Here is a 17,613-nt window from a genome sequence, read left to right as displayed (position 1 = left end):
GAAACAAAAAACCTCGCTTATCTTGGCTTCTGAGTAATCGATGAGTTCAAGTTCTACGGCAAAATTATAGAGAACATTCTGGTCTACATTTCACCCATATAACACTTTTCTGTCAGTTCATCCAAATCCTTGATATTTTGGTTTAAATACAAAATTTGTATAATTTCACGAATTTGATTCAAGATAACTGAATGGCGTCTCCCAACTTCAGCTCCAAATCGAATTTGCATGCACTCCGAGTTAGCTCACGTTAAGAATCTCACCTACATAAGCCGGTTAGGATTATCTGTCCCTTTTTAAATGGAACTGAACTTTATTGAGATATAATTTATCCACAAACCAATTGTAAAGCTGAATTACTTTAAAATAAATTTCAATTCGTTTTAAAAATAGGAGAAAAAGTCCAACTTCAAAAGTTCCCCAATTCAAAGATGCTCCACTTCCCCCTATAACATTATTTTGTAAAACAGTCTTAAATTGTATGTCAAAGATCATGGAGAGTGAAGCTGACCAACCCTCTCCTACTTATCTTGAATATTATACCGTCAAATAGATGAAGATACATCCCTTTCAATCCTTTCACTGGTAATTCTCTGATATAAAATTTTATCATTCTCGTCTTTCAAAGATCTAGTTTCAGTGAATTCTACTGGTTTTTGTCTTTATCTCTTTTTGGGGATTATGAGTTGCTGCAAATAGTCGTTTATTATCACGTTTTCTCACTTTTGGCGCCATAAAACATCTTCCTTCTCAGTCTCTCCTGCTGAGAATGAGTCCATGGTCTAAAGGGTGAGCCAAGAAGGACCTCACCTCAAGCGAATCCTCATCTCGGGAGAAAGGTACGGGTGGATTATAGCAAAGTAGCAGCAGTGGACTTTAGTGCTGATATATCTAACGAGTGTTGCGATGCCACAGCAGAAAAGGGACTCATCACACAAATTGAACAATGGACTTCTCTTCTGCGAATATACAATTTTCCTATGTAGCTTTCCCATTCGGACAAAATACCCCTAGACTACCGCAAAAGAGAATGGGTGAGATTTTTGGGGGGAAGTGCAAAAATCTCACAGAGAATGGGACACCAGAAAGAGAATATTTGTGTATTAGATTGTTGGTGTTTATTGTTTCGTTGACCATTTCCTTTTCTCCTTCAGCAATTGCAATATTTATTATTATATTGTATTTGCAAATAATAAACATACAAAATATAAATGGCTAGAGTATCATCAACTTTTGGGGGCACTGACAAGAAGAAGGTGGGGAATACATTGTATCAGTAGTCGCGGGAAACTCAAGTGGGACGATGGAGAAAATTTTCTCACTATGGTCCAGCAATGGAAACTTTTCTCTTGTTATATTTTGTAGACCGTTTCTCCTTGGCAAGAACATTTGCAAAATACAACAAATGGCTGAGTAGGATGATAACTGAACATCCCAGTGGGAGGACTTTTATTTGGTGTTTACAAACCATCTATAAGGATTATGATATCACACTGAGATAAAATACAGATCCAACTGCTATCTGGGAGCCCTTCTCTCGTACCCCAACAACTGCCAAGGGTTTTGCCCCTATTACAAATTGGCCAAGATGACATCCCCAATTCATTGTATTCCCTCTTATGGGCATATTTATATGTATATCTTCCTGTTGGTAACTGTCCGAATTGGGTATAGTGCTGTGTTTTAGTAAGGAAAACCACAGAGACACCCTTTTCTTCTGGCCATGCCCCCCATTCCATCATCTCACGCCCCAAAGCAGTGGTATATCCCAAACTTAGGGTTTATGCCGTGTAAGAAGATTTAAATTTTCAAGAGACATTTGTTATGTGTAGGATTGTGGCATTTTTCTCCTTCTTCTGCCCATCAAAAAGATGAATGAGAAACTCCTTAAGTTTAATTAATTAAAGTGATTCTTTTGACTAAGTAGAAGAGTGATCCTAAACTGCAAATTTTGAATTTTTTTTGTATATGAAAGGCATTGAAATTCTGGCTAGCGTTGAAAATAAAATATGAATATAATAGGGGAGGGTAGGGTAGACTTACACAGTTAATTTTTTTCCCAACTCTCTTACTATATTCGTATCTCTTGAATATTAACTATCTGAAAAACATTTAGCATTCTCTGCGATTGGTAAGATCAAAGGGGAATCATACAATACAAGCTGCTGAAACTGTAAATGAATATTGTAACTGATAATAACTGATGATAAATGGTTTCGGTCCAAAAAAGACACCGGTCGATGTGGTGTCTACATATTGCCTTAGAGATGGCAAACTTAGAGTAGGGCAGCTTTGAAATTGGGATTTTTCTCCAATGTTTAATTGAACTGAGAAATATCATAGTGTACACAGTAAAAAAGATTACAAAGATAATCGTTGGTTTGGTTTTTTACAACGATTGTTCTTGTAAAGTTACTCAAATATATATTTCAGCAAAACTTGTAATCTGAAATTTAGTAAGATAAAATTTATGTAAAGGTAAACTGTGCAACCAACTGGTGAATGATTACACAGTTCTGTACATTTTCTTACATATTTCGCATAAAATTACACAGTTTTCAGACAAAATGTGTACAAATTACACAAATATGTATCAGTACGCACGATTATATGTATATGTAAAATTTTCAATGAAAATCATGGTAAAGTGGCTGAAAATTTTTTACTGTTATCATAATAAATAATTTAGCTGCACAAACAGATTGAGAAGCTTAATTATTTTAAATAAATAAATTATCGAATAACATAAAATAATTATTAAATATATTAAATAAATATTAAATAATTTTGCTTCTCAGTCTGTTTGTGCAGCTAAATTATATATCATGAAAACGCTCAATTTTATTAAAAAATAGGTGAAAAATCCCAATTTCAAAGCTGCCCCACATTCAAACGAATTTTACTAAACTTACTAAAACCCTCTCTATGGATCTATGAGAAAAAGATCTGTATGTATTGAGATTTTATTAATTGGGCGTTAACTATTTACAAAAATATTTTTAAATAAAACTTAATAAAAATTTTAATTATTACGACCCCTTATTTAACTTATGTTTCATTTAAAACAATATTTTATCTCTACAAAAGAAAATTTACAAACAAAAAAAACATTTTTTAATAAATAAAAGACAATATTTAAAAGCCTTAGTTACATTGGTATACAATTAAAAAATAGTGAAAAATTCTCATAAACTAAATAACAATATTACAAAACAGTTATCGCATTCCATACACCTTACATAAAACAGATCCTTATAATATAATAAATTTGTCATATTGATATACTAGAATAATTTCTAAAAGATTTTTTTATCATTCTGAGTTTAGCAAAAAAAAATTTTTTTAAGGTTTTCTATTGTTTATAATTTCAAAAACTTTTTAAATATTAGAATTTAAAAATGTTAAATGATCTGTAAGCATAACAATCTCTACGAATTAGTCAGTAACAGATAATTTAGGGAAAGGAAATTTCTATGCTTAAAGAAGTCCAAAATATGAGTTGCAATTCTACTCCTGTACTGATGTAGTTATTACTCTATTTAAATATAATAATAAAGTCTATAATCAGTAATTTTTTGGAATATTTACTTCAATTCTGAAACATAAAAAAAAATTAAGTTTATTTATAATTAATACTGTAATATTGTAATAATAAGAAATATTGTATTTTAAAAATATTTAGTTTTTCAGCAATTACAAAGATTGTCAAGTGACAATATAACAAAAAATATTATAGAAAGTAAATATTTAAAATATAATGGAGCTTTAAAAATACGTGCAGGAGAAATTTAAGAATAGATATTTGTTCCTTTTGCTTAATCTTTTTCTTAAAGGTATTTATAACAATATAAATTTTAACATCTTAGGGGAAAGTGGTCTGCCTTTGAATGCGGCAGCCTTTGAATATTGTAATTTTTTTAATTTTTCTTTAAAGCATAAATTTTTTTCTATTAACTATTAGATAGCTATTCATAATCCTCACAAGTGATAAAAAAAATGCAGACCCTAGCTCTTATTTTCTAGGTGCTATGGCAAAAAACGAAACTGAGCTCTAAACTGTAATTTTGGTGTTCTACAATTCATGTGTTTTTTCATAATCAAAATAATTTTTCGAACAAATCGTCTATTGTGAGTCATAGAAGGTTATTCTTGGATGGTATTTCTCCAAATACATTTTGATTCAAATGAGACAAATTTTGTGGATGATAAAAGTTTGCAAATATTGCTCTGCGCCAGCCTTTGAATCTTAATGTTATGTGCCTTTGAATCCTATCTTTAAATAATTAAAACATCTTACAGCTTCCTGTTCGGGAGCAGAATAGAACTCCTACTTGGGTCTGACGAATGTCATACAAATACTTATAAAATGCTATCTTGCTCCGGCCGGGATGTTTCAAACTGACAATTGTCAACTTCAATGGCGTTTTATTACAAATTTTCAAGTGAAAAACAGTGCTTTAGAAAAGTGTAAAAAATGTTGTTGTATAATGACTTTTGACTACAGTGGTGGTTTTATTGAGTCGTCAACCTGGTTATCTGACGGAGTTCCTAGTGCCGGGTCCTTCTGTTAGGTCTTCGTGCCTCGCCGTGCCGAGATCGGGGAGCCGCATTCTTCACAATTCCCTCTTTGTTGAGGGAGTTATTCTCTGGAATGAACTTCCTAAAGAAGAGAAACGGCGGCTTATCCAAACCTTTTTGGCGCCGTAGTCTTGCTTTCTTACTTTGATTTTTTTTCTCGTTTTCTGGTCAGGAAGATTTTTTTTTCTCTTTAATGATGCAGATGGCTTATACAACCTGAGAAGGAGTTTTCCACCGTTTTACTCTGGAGTAGGTTGGTCACCAACACTCAGACGCCGGTGGGCGCAATAGAATACTTCCTGACCACATTCATTTATTTATTTATTATTTATATGTATCTCTGGAATTTTTTTGTGTATTAAGCTTTCAAGAGTGCAAGCTCAAAAGCAATATATTGAATAAATCTAAATCTAAATCTAAATCATTAAGGTTCATGCTAATCAATTATGGGCCGTTTAATGTTACAGGCCTAATATTCTCAGTGAAAAATTAAGATTCAAAGGCTGCCCAACCACATTCAAACGCAGACCATGCAGGCTGCCTTTGAATATATCGACATCACATTTTCAAGTTCCTCACGAGGAAAAACTGAGGACTTGCGAGTCCTGAATGGGGTAAGCATAGAAGCTTAATGAACAAGAGAATTTTTTGGTGTAGTGCAAAGTAAAACTCATGTTGTAGTTTACTCTGAAAAAAATCTCAAATTTTGAACATCATTTTTCGTTCAAAGGCAGACCACTTTCCCCTATTGATATTTCATTAACCAATTAAATACCTCTCTTTTTCATTGTTAGCAAACTAATAACAAATATCAAAATATATTTCAAATTTGCAAAACTACTTTTCTAAATTATAATGTGAAATAGACTTGGTCGGTAGACTTCGTTGGTAGGAGTACTGATAGGTTAAAAAAACTTAAAGTAAACAAATAAAAGATGTAAGTACATTCAAAAGACAACAGAATAAAGGTCAATTTAAAATAACATTTCTGGTATAATTTTAAATTTATTATAAAAATGAGTTGCTATTGCCATGAAAGGTTTTATCCTATTTTAAATTTTATTTAGTTCTGATTCTTGTTCAGTAGAATGTGATAAAATAATGTAAGGGGAAGTGAGGCAACTTTGAAATAGGGTTCTTTCTTTCATTTTCAAATAGAACTGAACCATATCTTGATATAATTTAGCTCCACAAACCAATTTTCAAACTAAATTACATTATAATTAGGCTCGGTTCTATTTACAAATAATACAAAAAAAACCATTTTAATGGTGCCCCACTCGCACCTACACTCAACTCTTCGTTATGCGGCTGAAGGGGAACAAAATGACATTGTTTCTTGAGTCCGGGCAACGATTTTTTTATATGTTTTGCTGTGTAAATTTATTGTCTTTATTGTATTTATTGTAAAAAAAAAATGAAACAATGATGTTATCATCCAAATTTTTGCAAAGGCAAAATAAAGGGCTTTTCCTTCTATCTGCAACAATTTTAAATATTAAATATATATATATATATATATATATATATATAGTGAGAATTTTACGAACTTTAGTTCAATGTTAATTGTATTTATGTACAGAGAAATCGTCAATCAGAGCAAATGACACTCAAATCATCCAATTTTTTTCTCAGTGGAGACAGGAAAAATTCCTGCCTCCACCCAGAATCGAACTGGAGACCTCTCGTTAACTAGACGAGTGCTCTACCAACTGAGCTATTAGAGGCCACATGCTCTGCTTGACTTGCTACACGACCTTTAGACAATTGCATTATGCACTGCAATCGCTTACTCTCGGGATTGCGAGATTTGGAAACGATGTGGTGCGTACAATTGAGCCGGCAGCTCATGGTGTCCATGAATTTTGGTTTATTGTGAGAATTTTACGAACTTTAGTTCAATGTTAATTGTATTTATGTACAGAGAAATCGTCAATCAGAGCAAATGACACTCAAATCATCCAATTTTTTTTCTCAGTGGAGACAGGAAAAATTCCTGCCTCCACCCAGAATCGAACTGGAGACCTCTCGTTAACTAGACGAGTGTATATATATATATATATATATATATATATATATATATATATATATATATATATATATATATTAGGCCCATTTTTGTAAAGATTTAAGTTTTTTACTGCCCTTTACTGCCCATTTCGAATTTTTTACTGCTTTTTGCCATTTTCTTCGTAGTATGTTATGTTTCATTTTTTATCACAATTATGTATCAAAACCTTTGATAAAATGAAAGTAACACTTTAATTTTAATTCACCTTGGACAAACTACATGTTTCGTAATAAAAAAGTTTTGAAAACATCAACCGTCAGTGTTTAGCAACTATCACACGAATATCGAAAAGCCTGATACCGAAGAGGTGAGTGAAATACAAGTAAGAATAGAGGCCTGAGGATGACTCTTTTTCGTTTGTTTCTTTTTTCACTTGATACTTCTTTCTTTTCATTTTTAATTCTTTCTGTACATTTATATTTTTCAATACTTTATTTTTTTTTCTTTTTTTTTCTTTCACAATTGTAAAAGGGATGGTCCTATTTTTGCGAATAAAGTATATTATTAATATTAAAATTTGTAAGCTGTGCACAAAATGCATTATTTCAAGTAAGACAGCTGGTGATGAAAACGACGATATCAGTCTTTAAAAGCCCTTTGAAATTCAATAAGGTGAAAATCAATGCTAATTTTATATTCCTGAATGCAACCCTGACCCCACAACTGTCCGTTAATTTCCCAATAATTCCTCAGCATACAACAATTCAGAACAATGAGGTGATTTCCATTGGTGGGTGGAGGTATGGCATCTGCAATTGAGATCAGGACGAATTTGAATAGTGAAAGTGAAAATCTCATATTGAACTGAAGAGATGAGCCATATATATCGAAACTCTGTGTATCCGTTGCGCTACATAATAATTCCATCGACAGCCGTTTATTGGATTGAGTGTGAACCCTTCCTCCTGCAGCCAAGAGGATTTCACAGTATCGTCCTTTGAAGGGTTGTGAGACCTTGTAACCGCCCCTCAATGAGTCGCCCTGTATTTCATGCAGGGCTGTTGAAAATTTCAATAAATAGCACAAGAAGCAATGAAAGGAACAAATTGGTGTATTAAAAGTTTTGTGATTTCTGGCAAAATGACCTATCCCCCCCTACAGACCCTACCCTATTCAATGGCTAGAAAAAAAGAAGAACTTTAAGTCTCTGGGAAAATTGAGAAACTTGCATTAGAGAGAAAAGTAGTTCTATTTATATAGAAATGTATTTTAGAATGATAAAATGCTGCAGAAACCCAATGAAATGGAAATGAAAATAGTTACTGCAACTTGTTATTAGTTTCCCTATCACCCCCACCTAGGGCAAACCTTGCATTTTCCACCATGAAACAAAGTCGTAGAAAATGGGCAAAATCTCAAACCAATTGGAACTTTGGTCATTTCTGGACAAATGTTTAGTTTTTAGCTGAAGAAGTAATACTGTTTGCCAAACTCTAATGATGAAACTTTGAGTACCCTGGAGATTTGTGCATTTGAAATGCTATATGCAGGCATTTATGGGAAAAAGCGCGGGAAAAAGGAGTATCAGGGAGACGTGTTCTGTCCCCGCAGGAGACAAAAGATTTTCAGCTTGAGAAGAAGTTGCTGATGAATTTCTGAAAGATATCAAAAGAGCGTGTGAGAATCGATGATTTCAATAGAAATCACATTCCAGTTTTATTCTCACCAGACACCACATTGTTCTCACCCTTGGTGGTTCTCGGGAGCATCGAGTGGAATTTTCCTGAGACTGTAAAACGGTTGAATCATCTTGTCAATTGTTCTGTGCGATGAATTGTCCTGGGAGATTTGCACAGCATCACCGGTGCTGATTGAATGGACAACGGTCATTTTGGTAGAGCTGGAAAAACTCGTTTACGCGGCAGCATCCAGGTATGGTCCAGGTGTGCAGCTACCGGGATTTGAGATTGGTAGGGAGAACCGGTGGATCTGGTTTGTGGTTTGATCATCCTTCTCATCCTTTTTTGGCCGGATGGAACGTTTGCTGGCTGCAACAGTCACTCAACATCGTCAGTTTGATCGGATCCTTGCCTCGTTCAACATCTCAAGTCCGCAGCCGATCTCCAAATCCCAAAATTCATACCAAATCACTAAAGTGCCAAAGTGTTGAAGAAAATATTAGTCATCATTTCAGAAGTTCACAAGAGTGTTGTAATAAAGAAGTGTCCTGCCAAATCATCATCTGGAAGAAACAAAAAGAACATTTTAGTCAATTTTTTTAATTAAATTTTTGGACTAGTGTTGTGCGGTGAGTGTTGGGTCCATCTTTTGGATGGCAATGAATCCTCTAAATAATCCACCATCAGGAACTTAGCCAAATCTTCTTTCTTTGCAGACAAGGATCCGGTCAAATTCACATCGAAATTCATCTTTGAAACAGCAAAATCATCACACCAAAATCTCTCAGAAAAAATAGGATATTCTCGAAAAGAGTTTGTGTTAATTTTCTGATAGATCGAAAAATCTCAGAAAATTCAGAAAAAATCAACAATTGGAGCACGCAACAGGAATTGTTGCGCAATTTGTGAAGCACAGAAATGATTTAAAAAAAATGCAATTGGCACAGAATTGGCGCATAGAGAGTGAATTTTAGCCGGAGATGATAAAGTTTAAACACATTTTAACAATTTAGTTTATAATTTGTTTAGCTAAAAATAAAAGCAATGGCCAAGAGAATTTGTGGATGATGAAGTCAAGCCACACAGGTCCAATGCAATTGGAACTAAGAGCCAAGATTGAATAACTAACTCTAGAACACTCTAAACTTAAGGATTTTTTGAAATAGTCGCATATAGAGTTCTAACCAAGTCGCCATCTTGTGTTCACAGTGCTCACAGAAGAGGCAAAGAAAATATCAAGATATTACACGAAAAAAAAGGACACACGAGACACTTGAGAGAAAATGTGAGAAAATGGATCGATAAACCAGAACATCACTTTCTTCGCCAGCAAAAAGGGCAATTTAGGCAGAAGGAGAATAGCCAAGGAGGAAAAGGATGGAAAATTCACAAGGCCCCCTTTTACAAAATCACGCCAAAAAAAAATAAGGGGAGAAAAACCCATACAGCAGCACCGACTGAAATATCACAAATTTTCCCAGCGACGTCGTCAAATCGGAAAACACGGCCCACAGAGCAAAAAGAGAAAAACCAAGCCCCCCCTTAGATGGAAAAAAAGGAATGCATGAGGATAACCGACAAAATACCCTTCCAATACTTTCACGCACAGTCAACACATTCGCAAACAAAACACTTTTCCTGGAGAGCAAAGGACCAAAACACACACAGTTGAGAAGGTTCAGGAGGAGAAGGATAAAAAAAACCCTTGGAGGAGAAATTCTCACAGCCACCAAGACTAAATCACATTTGGAAATAAAAGATGAGTGTATCCTGGGGAGGAGATGCAACAAATCAACCCAAGTATCTTCAGAAGGAGCAACCAGCAGCCGAAGGAGAAATTCCGGAAAAAAACACAACTTTCACCAATACAACCATACATCAAGCCAAGGAGAAAATCAGCGGGACACATCAGGATCACAGTAAGGGGAAAAATTTCCCCTTCGAATCCTCATTCATCGGAAAAGCTCATGCCGGAAACTCTTCTACCCAGCAGCAGGATTCCAAAGGGCATTTACATGCCCCATGCTAAGTATCATCCTCACAAGGATCATCTTTATACTTACTATTCTTTTTTTTTATTAATTGCCTCTATCACCTTTCACTTGTGCTTCAGAGCTTTTACTTTAAATCCCCAACCTTATATAAGCCTTTTGCTAAACCATTTACTTTGTCGCAAACATTTTCTTTTTACTTTAATATCTCTTTTTCTTTTTTTTTTAAATAACATCATTTTATTTTAAAAACCAATATGACGCCATACATTCAGGATTTATTGAATTTGACGATAGACAAAAAAAACACCTCAAAATCAAATTTTGCAAAAGAAAATTTCGACCAAAAACAAAACAAAACAAAATTTGGTGGAATTGTACCTGAGCAGAGAAGCCAATCAAAATATCCCAAAAAAAAATGATCAGACAAAATTGAAAATTCTTCAAGAAAAAGCTTATTTTTGGAATGTGTCAAAATTTCCAAAAAATTAAGCGTCAAAACCACATAGAAATGAGAGAATTATTAAGTACAGAAAATGCCAAGCATATTAAGTGATTTTGAAAAACAGCATAATGCATAAAAGATAGATATTTTTATTATTCCATCAGAAAATACTGACCACACTTTATTTGGCAGTGTTTCTCGCAAAAAATGGGGCAGAAAAAAAATCACTCAGAAAAACCAAACTTGTAGTTATTTAGAGAACTTTTCAATATTTGTCTGTTTAGATCGCTAAAAACAACCAAAAAGAAACTATCTTGTATTTAACAAAACTTCATAGATAATTCCTAATCCCTTTCAGTCCATCTCGCGAGATGAGTTTAAAAAAAAACGAAAAACAAATTAAGAAATATAGGAAAAGATTCAAAAAGAATTAACGGAAAATTCAATTTATTATTCAATAAAGCGGCTTAAAAAAATAAACCTAAAAAATATTGTAAAAAATTCAAAATCGCAAACCTAAAAGAAAAAAACCGCCAAACGAATGACAAATGACTAATAATCATCCTAATTTAATCAAAGAGCAAAAGCAAAAAAATCTCTTCATGAAACTCACTGGTGCTAGGAATTTTCGAGAGAAACATATTTATGCAAAGTTGGACAAAGAATATATTAAGAAAAAAAATAGTAGATATTTTTTATAAAATAAAATTATATATTTGTTGTAATGAAGAAATAGACAGAGTTTTGTTGCACATCCGACTAACATGCAATCAAATAATAAAACAAAAAAGAAACTAGGCGAACTAACCCATCCAATTTCTCAATGGACTCGAAGGGATTAAGAGTTAAAAATAAAAACGGGTAGGAAATTTCTCACACTGAAAGCAAAACAGAATTTAAAAAAAGAGTCTAAAATAAAAAAACAAAAGTCAAAACCAAAATTCCGCCAAAATTCAATCACTTGGAAAAAAAAGTGGTCAGATTTAATAAAGTTGAATAATAAAAATAGCATTTAATTTAGTTTTCGTATTAATAAGTGATTATAGTTTTCACTATTCTTTTTCTTTTACTTTTTCTTAAGCTCATTAATGCTCAAACTAATACAATTTTATCTCTTCCAGAATTTATATTGCGTGCGGATTTTATTTTATAGCTTTAATTATACTCCGATTGCATTCTACCACTGCAAAAAAAGTATTATACCATTTTGGCATTCGTAAAGTCAAGATATATCAACGGTGATGTAGTTAGAAAAATAGTTACCAAAAAAAAACTAGAGCTGCAATTGCAAAATTATTATCAAAAGTATCAAAAATAACAAAAATGAGGTTAGAAAAGAAATAACCTAAACAAAAAACAGGCGGAAATTTTGCCTAATAATTGAGGAAATTTGGATTTAAAAAAAAAACTAAAGAAGAAATTACAAATTGAAGAAATATTTAGGTATACTGCAAAAACTTGAATTACGAACATTGGTAGTGGATAGAGGTTTAGCCGCGGATATTCTGCAGAGCTTGTATAAAAATTCCTCTAACCTCACTACTGTTCCCGCCAAAATTGAGTTTTACAAAACTCCCAAGCGAAATCTCAAAAACCACAGCAAAATTTGCCAATAAAAAAGCAAAAAAAAAATAAAAGATAAAATAGAATTTGTGTTTCCGATTAACTTTCGGATGAATGTTTAGAACTGGTATTATTGGTTTTCGTTTTGATAAATTTTGATACCAAAAACAATCATTTGTAATTTCTTCATCCAAAAAAAATACGATTATAGATCTAAAGACGTTAATTGAAATTGCGTCTCACAATCGGTTGTCTTCCATGCGGACTTTTCATAGAAATATATTAATCCTCAAATGGAGAATTTGGCCCATACATATTGGACAAAAAGTAATGTCTTTTGATAATGCTTCACCGGCTCTCAATGGTCCCCTATTTTCGGCCCCCTTAGACCACAAATTGCGGCTCGAGCCATCCATCGAATTTCCATTTACCAACATTAAACAACACACTGAACCGCGAAGTTTTGATGTTCTGATTATCAGCCCACCTTCTCCCCTTTTCTCTCTGGTCTATCAAATCTTTATCTGGCCCGGACCAATCTCGAGTCCCTCAAGTTCCCGACCCCTGTCTTTTCGGCAAAACCTTTCCTCGGGAAGAAAAAGACATACAAAACGTTGCAATCCCCTCAATCTTTGTCTCTAAATATCGTTCTTTGTCTACGGCGGAATAACCCATACCTCAGGCCCCTTTAGCTTAATCCTGGAGAATCTTGAGATTTCTCGCATTTGAGACACAGCAGGGACACCCTTCTTCAAGCTGGAAAATTGCACACCCCATCCAAAGGGCGGAAATTCATATTGAAATATCTCTTCATCGGAAAGGGTTTACATACATAATCTCGAAGAAGTAATTTCGAACGGAAATAGATTTGGACGAATAGTGCTAAAAGGGGTTGGCCTTATGGTTTTCAAACCCATCCTACCTATCCCCCCAAAAAAAACCAAGAAATCAACGACAAAAATAAGTAGATTACCGGCAAAATCTCATTTTCTCATCAACTCTTGCAAAATTTTGGTTTATTTGGGGTTTTTTCAGCCAAAAGAAACAAAAAAAAATATTGGTACATCTCGAAAGACCAAAATGATTTTTTCTTGTAAATCAAATTATAGGAAAATTCCTTGGATGGGTGCAAGAAGGGTAAAATTGCTGTAGGTCCCTTGCAAAATTCTAAATATACCATCAGACATGCCATTCGCCTCGACTCCCCAACAAAAGTCTTCCACCGAGGAAAAGTAGGGTGGACTTTGATTAATATTTCACAATGTATTTAATAAATTGAAGGATTTTCTTGGGGGTATGAGAAATGGAGAATTATGAAGACGCCACTTGAAAATTACTTGAGAGAAACTTGAAATACCATCGATAGTTTGACCATTTTAGTATTCACAACATAAATACAATTAGGGTGTCTTGTAGACATCAACCTTTACACCCCCTTTGACCAATTTTCTCTTCTTCATACAGAAGCACTTTCCCGGCCATTCAAATGTAAAAGCACCCAAGCCAAAATCTCAAAAAGCCACATCAAACACTATTCCTGATAAATTTGTTCACCAAAAAAAAAAAATCAAGAGGAGGATGCAACATTTCGAAGTAATTTCGAATAAAAAGAAAAAAATAAGAAAATTCACCCCCTATTTGTCACCATTCATTTTGTCTGCAACATTCAGAAGTCTCGACCAAAAATGAAACGCGCAAAAAAAGTGATATACCCGAATCAAAATTCAAAATGAAACCCATTTCAGAAGCAAGTCAGAAACATTTCCGAAAATAGTCTACTGCTGAAACTACATCACCAAAAAAAGCAATTGCGAAAAGCCCCAAAAGGGCACCCTGAAACTTGAAAGAAAAAATTAAACCAAAAAATACCGCGGGACAACCCTTAAATTCAAGCCCCACTTTGTCTTTCATTCTGGAACCAGGAAGCAAAAAAATCGCCCCCCAAAAAATTCATAAAGACAAAACCACCCCCTGATGAACCCCCCAAAAAAAGACCCCCTTGAAATGTGTTCTTGTTCGACCAGACATCATCTTTTCTCAATCCACCAACCTTACACGTAATCTCAAGGAGTTTAGAGACAAGTCCGTTAATTGGACCCTCAATCTCCCCTATGCACAAAACTCGACATAGAAATTTAACAAGAAATCCCCCCAATTGTTTAAAGCACTTTTTGTCAATATTTTGCCTAGATCATTTACAAGTTTAGCAGAAAAAAAGTAATAAAAAAATTGTTTTGCAACTTTGACTCAATTAACAGATTTTGGGATTTGGGGGTGGCAAACCTACTACTCAAAAAAGCGATTTTAGAAAAAAAAGTCAAAAACTATAGCAAAAAAATTGTCTTGAAAACAAAAACCAAGCAATAGCTCAAAATTATCCAAAAAAAAATAATATTCAAAAACTATAAATAGCCAAAAAAGACGAATTTAAAAAATAGTCAAAAAATATCTTTTAGGGGAATGTTCCGTTTGAGAAATCTAAACACGAAATCCGAAAATTAAAAAACAAAAACAGCTTTTGACATCGAAACAAAACTAGGCCCTGAATGTCTTCAAACGGAAATTTTCGTAGGTGCGTATTTAATGAAAATTTGAAATTTTCATTTTTTTTATAAATTATTTTTGTCTTATAATTAACGTGTTTTTTTTTTGTATTTTGTCTTTTGTGTTTTGAATTGTTTTCTTCCTCGGTTGAAAAGTTTCATGTATTTAACAAATTGGCGCACAATTGGCAACTTCTTTTGCTCTTTTCTAAAATTTATTTTAAATCCAAAATTCATTAAAAAAAAAAAGAAATAAAAATCAAAAAGGATTAATTGGAGTGAAGAAAACAATTCAAAATCATTGTGAATGGTTTTTTGGTGGGAATTTCTGGATTCTGTGGAACATTTATCGTAGAGTCTGCATTTAGGCCAACAAAGAAATAGCTAAAAAGAATGTGATAAGCAGAATATAAAAAAATAATTCAATAGTGCAAAAATCATTGATGACCACCCTTCTGTATCGTAGCCATCAACAACCCTTTCGACCACAACATTGAATGTTCCACAGAAGCGACAAATTTCCCCCAAAACTCCATATCTTAAGTGCTATTTTTTTTTTAAAAAACGAAGAAAATTAAATTTTCTTCGACTTTTTTTTCTTAAACACTATTCTTGTATATATAAAATGTCCTAAAGTGTGTTTAAATTTGCCCATTGCTAAAATTCAAATAATTGGCCGTTTGAGGGAAAATTAACACAAACTGTTGCAAGAATACGATGGCAAAAGAATTAAGCACATTAAGAAAAATATCGTAGAATCATAGAGGAAATGTTAAGAAAGAAAAAAATGGGAAAAAATACAGCACAAATAGCTATAAATTATAGAGTAAGCAGTTGATGCAAGAATAAGCAAACAAAACGACCCTCTTCTTTACTGAAATACAACAACAACAAAAAAAGACGCCATCAGCCATCTTCCTTCTGCAACCCCTCGAGTATCTCAAAATCACATTATTCTCCCTCATCAAATTTACTGCAAAAATCCGTCCCCCTACCCCGCTTTTCAGGCATTCTTCTCGGCATATCCCGAGGGATGGCTGTTTGGCAAGAAGTTCAGCATTCGAACGACAAAAGTTCAGCGAAAAATCCCAATTAATTGCAATATATTCTGCCAAGAACCCCAAAATAAAAAGAAGAAACAAATCCCATAACAACTTTTTTTAATAAAAAAAAAAGCGTCAGTCTCATCAATTTGCAATATCTACCAAAAGTTCCAATATTTTAATTATAATTCTTATAAAATGTAATATTCTAGATATTCTTTTAGTCATTATATTCGCTCTAAATGCAATTAACACGGCACGCTTAAAATAAAAAAAAAGACACACCCGAAAGAAAAATTATATTTAAAAAAAACCAAGAATATAGTCAATTCTGAAAGATGAATGCGAGAGAAACATAAGAAGTCCACTGCCAAATTCAATTTTAAAAAAGACAACCCCTGGCCCTCCAAAAAAAAAGAACAATTCTGCAGAAAATACAACAACAAAAAAGAGGATAAAGAAACAAATATAATAAAATCATTGGCCACAATAATTTATAGTTATGATAAAACTTGCGACATTAATGTTTCCCGCAAAATGCACAAGATATGGCAATAGTTCTTCACTCTTGTGGCTTGCCCCAAAATATGATGTATCGTCTCTACAAACCCCTAAAGTCCCCAACTTTCTCCCGCCTCGTCTTTCACGACAATTTCAGCCAAATACAATTTATGAATGAGAAACACTGCATTAAATATTAACTAGCAAATTACTTCCTGTTGGGAAACTGTATTGAATTTGCCAGCCAAGTAAAAAAAAAACAATGTCATACTAACTACTAATGTAATACCAAGGAATGAGGGCGAGAAAACCCCCACAGAATGTCAATTTTGCAGAAGAAACTTTACATAGCATTTGAGACACTTTTATACTGTATAATTGAGTTTTTAGCCAAGCAAAAAAACCAAACTTTTGTATAGAAAAAATCAAATTTGTACCATGATCAAAAATGTACCAAGTACGGAATTTCGTTGATTGTAATAAAAAAAAAGATTAATTGTAATGAATTTGTAATGAATAAAATTGAGAAGTAATTGAAAGGAAAAGGTGATTGTTTTTTTTACTATCATTTTGTTAAAATTTTACATTCTCTGCGCTTCACTATTTAAGTCACAGTTCTGCAATTAGATCCTGGAGATTCTACAGATTTGGGCAGAGGCATGAGGTTTCGTATGTTCCCCATATGTTTCTAACATGCCGAAAAAATTTTTGAGTTTATTAGCTGTTTTCTGTCATTGTAAAATGAATTAGCAAATAATACAAATACAGAATGAAAGCCAATTTAATAACGAAGACGCAACCGAAAACCCCAAATTGGCAACCAACGTAGTTTTAAAGATATCTCGTGAAATGAGTACGAAAACAGGGAAAAATTTACACTAAAACTAGTCGCATTTTTCAGACCTAATGTCACCCCCCTGAATTTAGATATTGTCATTTGCTTTCAATTAGGTTTTTTGAGATCCAAAAAAAAAATTAAATGGTAGATATATCAAATTTTAAAGTCATCAGTTTTGCTATCTTTTAGCATAACAGAAAAGAGCTATTTTTTTCAGCAAAATGAAAAAAGGGGTGGCAAAGCATCCGAGGCTTTGCGAGCTGCTCGAACTCCCGAGAAAGAGCTCTGCGTTATATTCCTTTATGGCCTCTACACATTGGGAGCAATTTTTGTCAAAAATTGCTTTTTTGAAGGAAATTCCCTGCAGCGCTGTACGGGGAAACGTCAAATTTCTGTCAAAAACGCAATTTTTGACGAAAAT

The 17,613-nt window shown here is 33.4% G+C and overlaps 1 long non-coding RNA gene across 1 annotated transcript; it reads left to right on the top strand.

The window, feature by feature from the left end:
- The first annotated feature begins 8,832 nt into the window (after window positions 1–8,832).
- LOC129807289 (uncharacterized) lies at window positions 8,833–16,899 on the top strand. Its single transcript, XR_008752254.1, has 2 exons — window positions 8,833–8,897; window positions 8,985–16,899. It is a non-coding gene; the product is annotated as an uncharacterized LOC129807289 (long non-coding RNA).
- The last annotated feature ends 714 nt before the right edge of the window (window positions 16,900–17,613 follow it).

The sequence above is a fragment of the Phlebotomus papatasi genome, chromosome 3 (assembly GCF_024763615.1).
Source record: "Phlebotomus papatasi isolate M1 chromosome 3, Ppap_2.1, whole genome shotgun sequence".
Classification (NCBI taxonomy): domain Eukaryota; kingdom Metazoa; phylum Arthropoda; class Insecta; order Diptera; family Psychodidae; genus Phlebotomus; species Phlebotomus papatasi.
The sequence above is the reverse complement of the archived record's forward strand: the minus strand, read 5'-3'. Positions and strand labels throughout refer to the sequence as shown.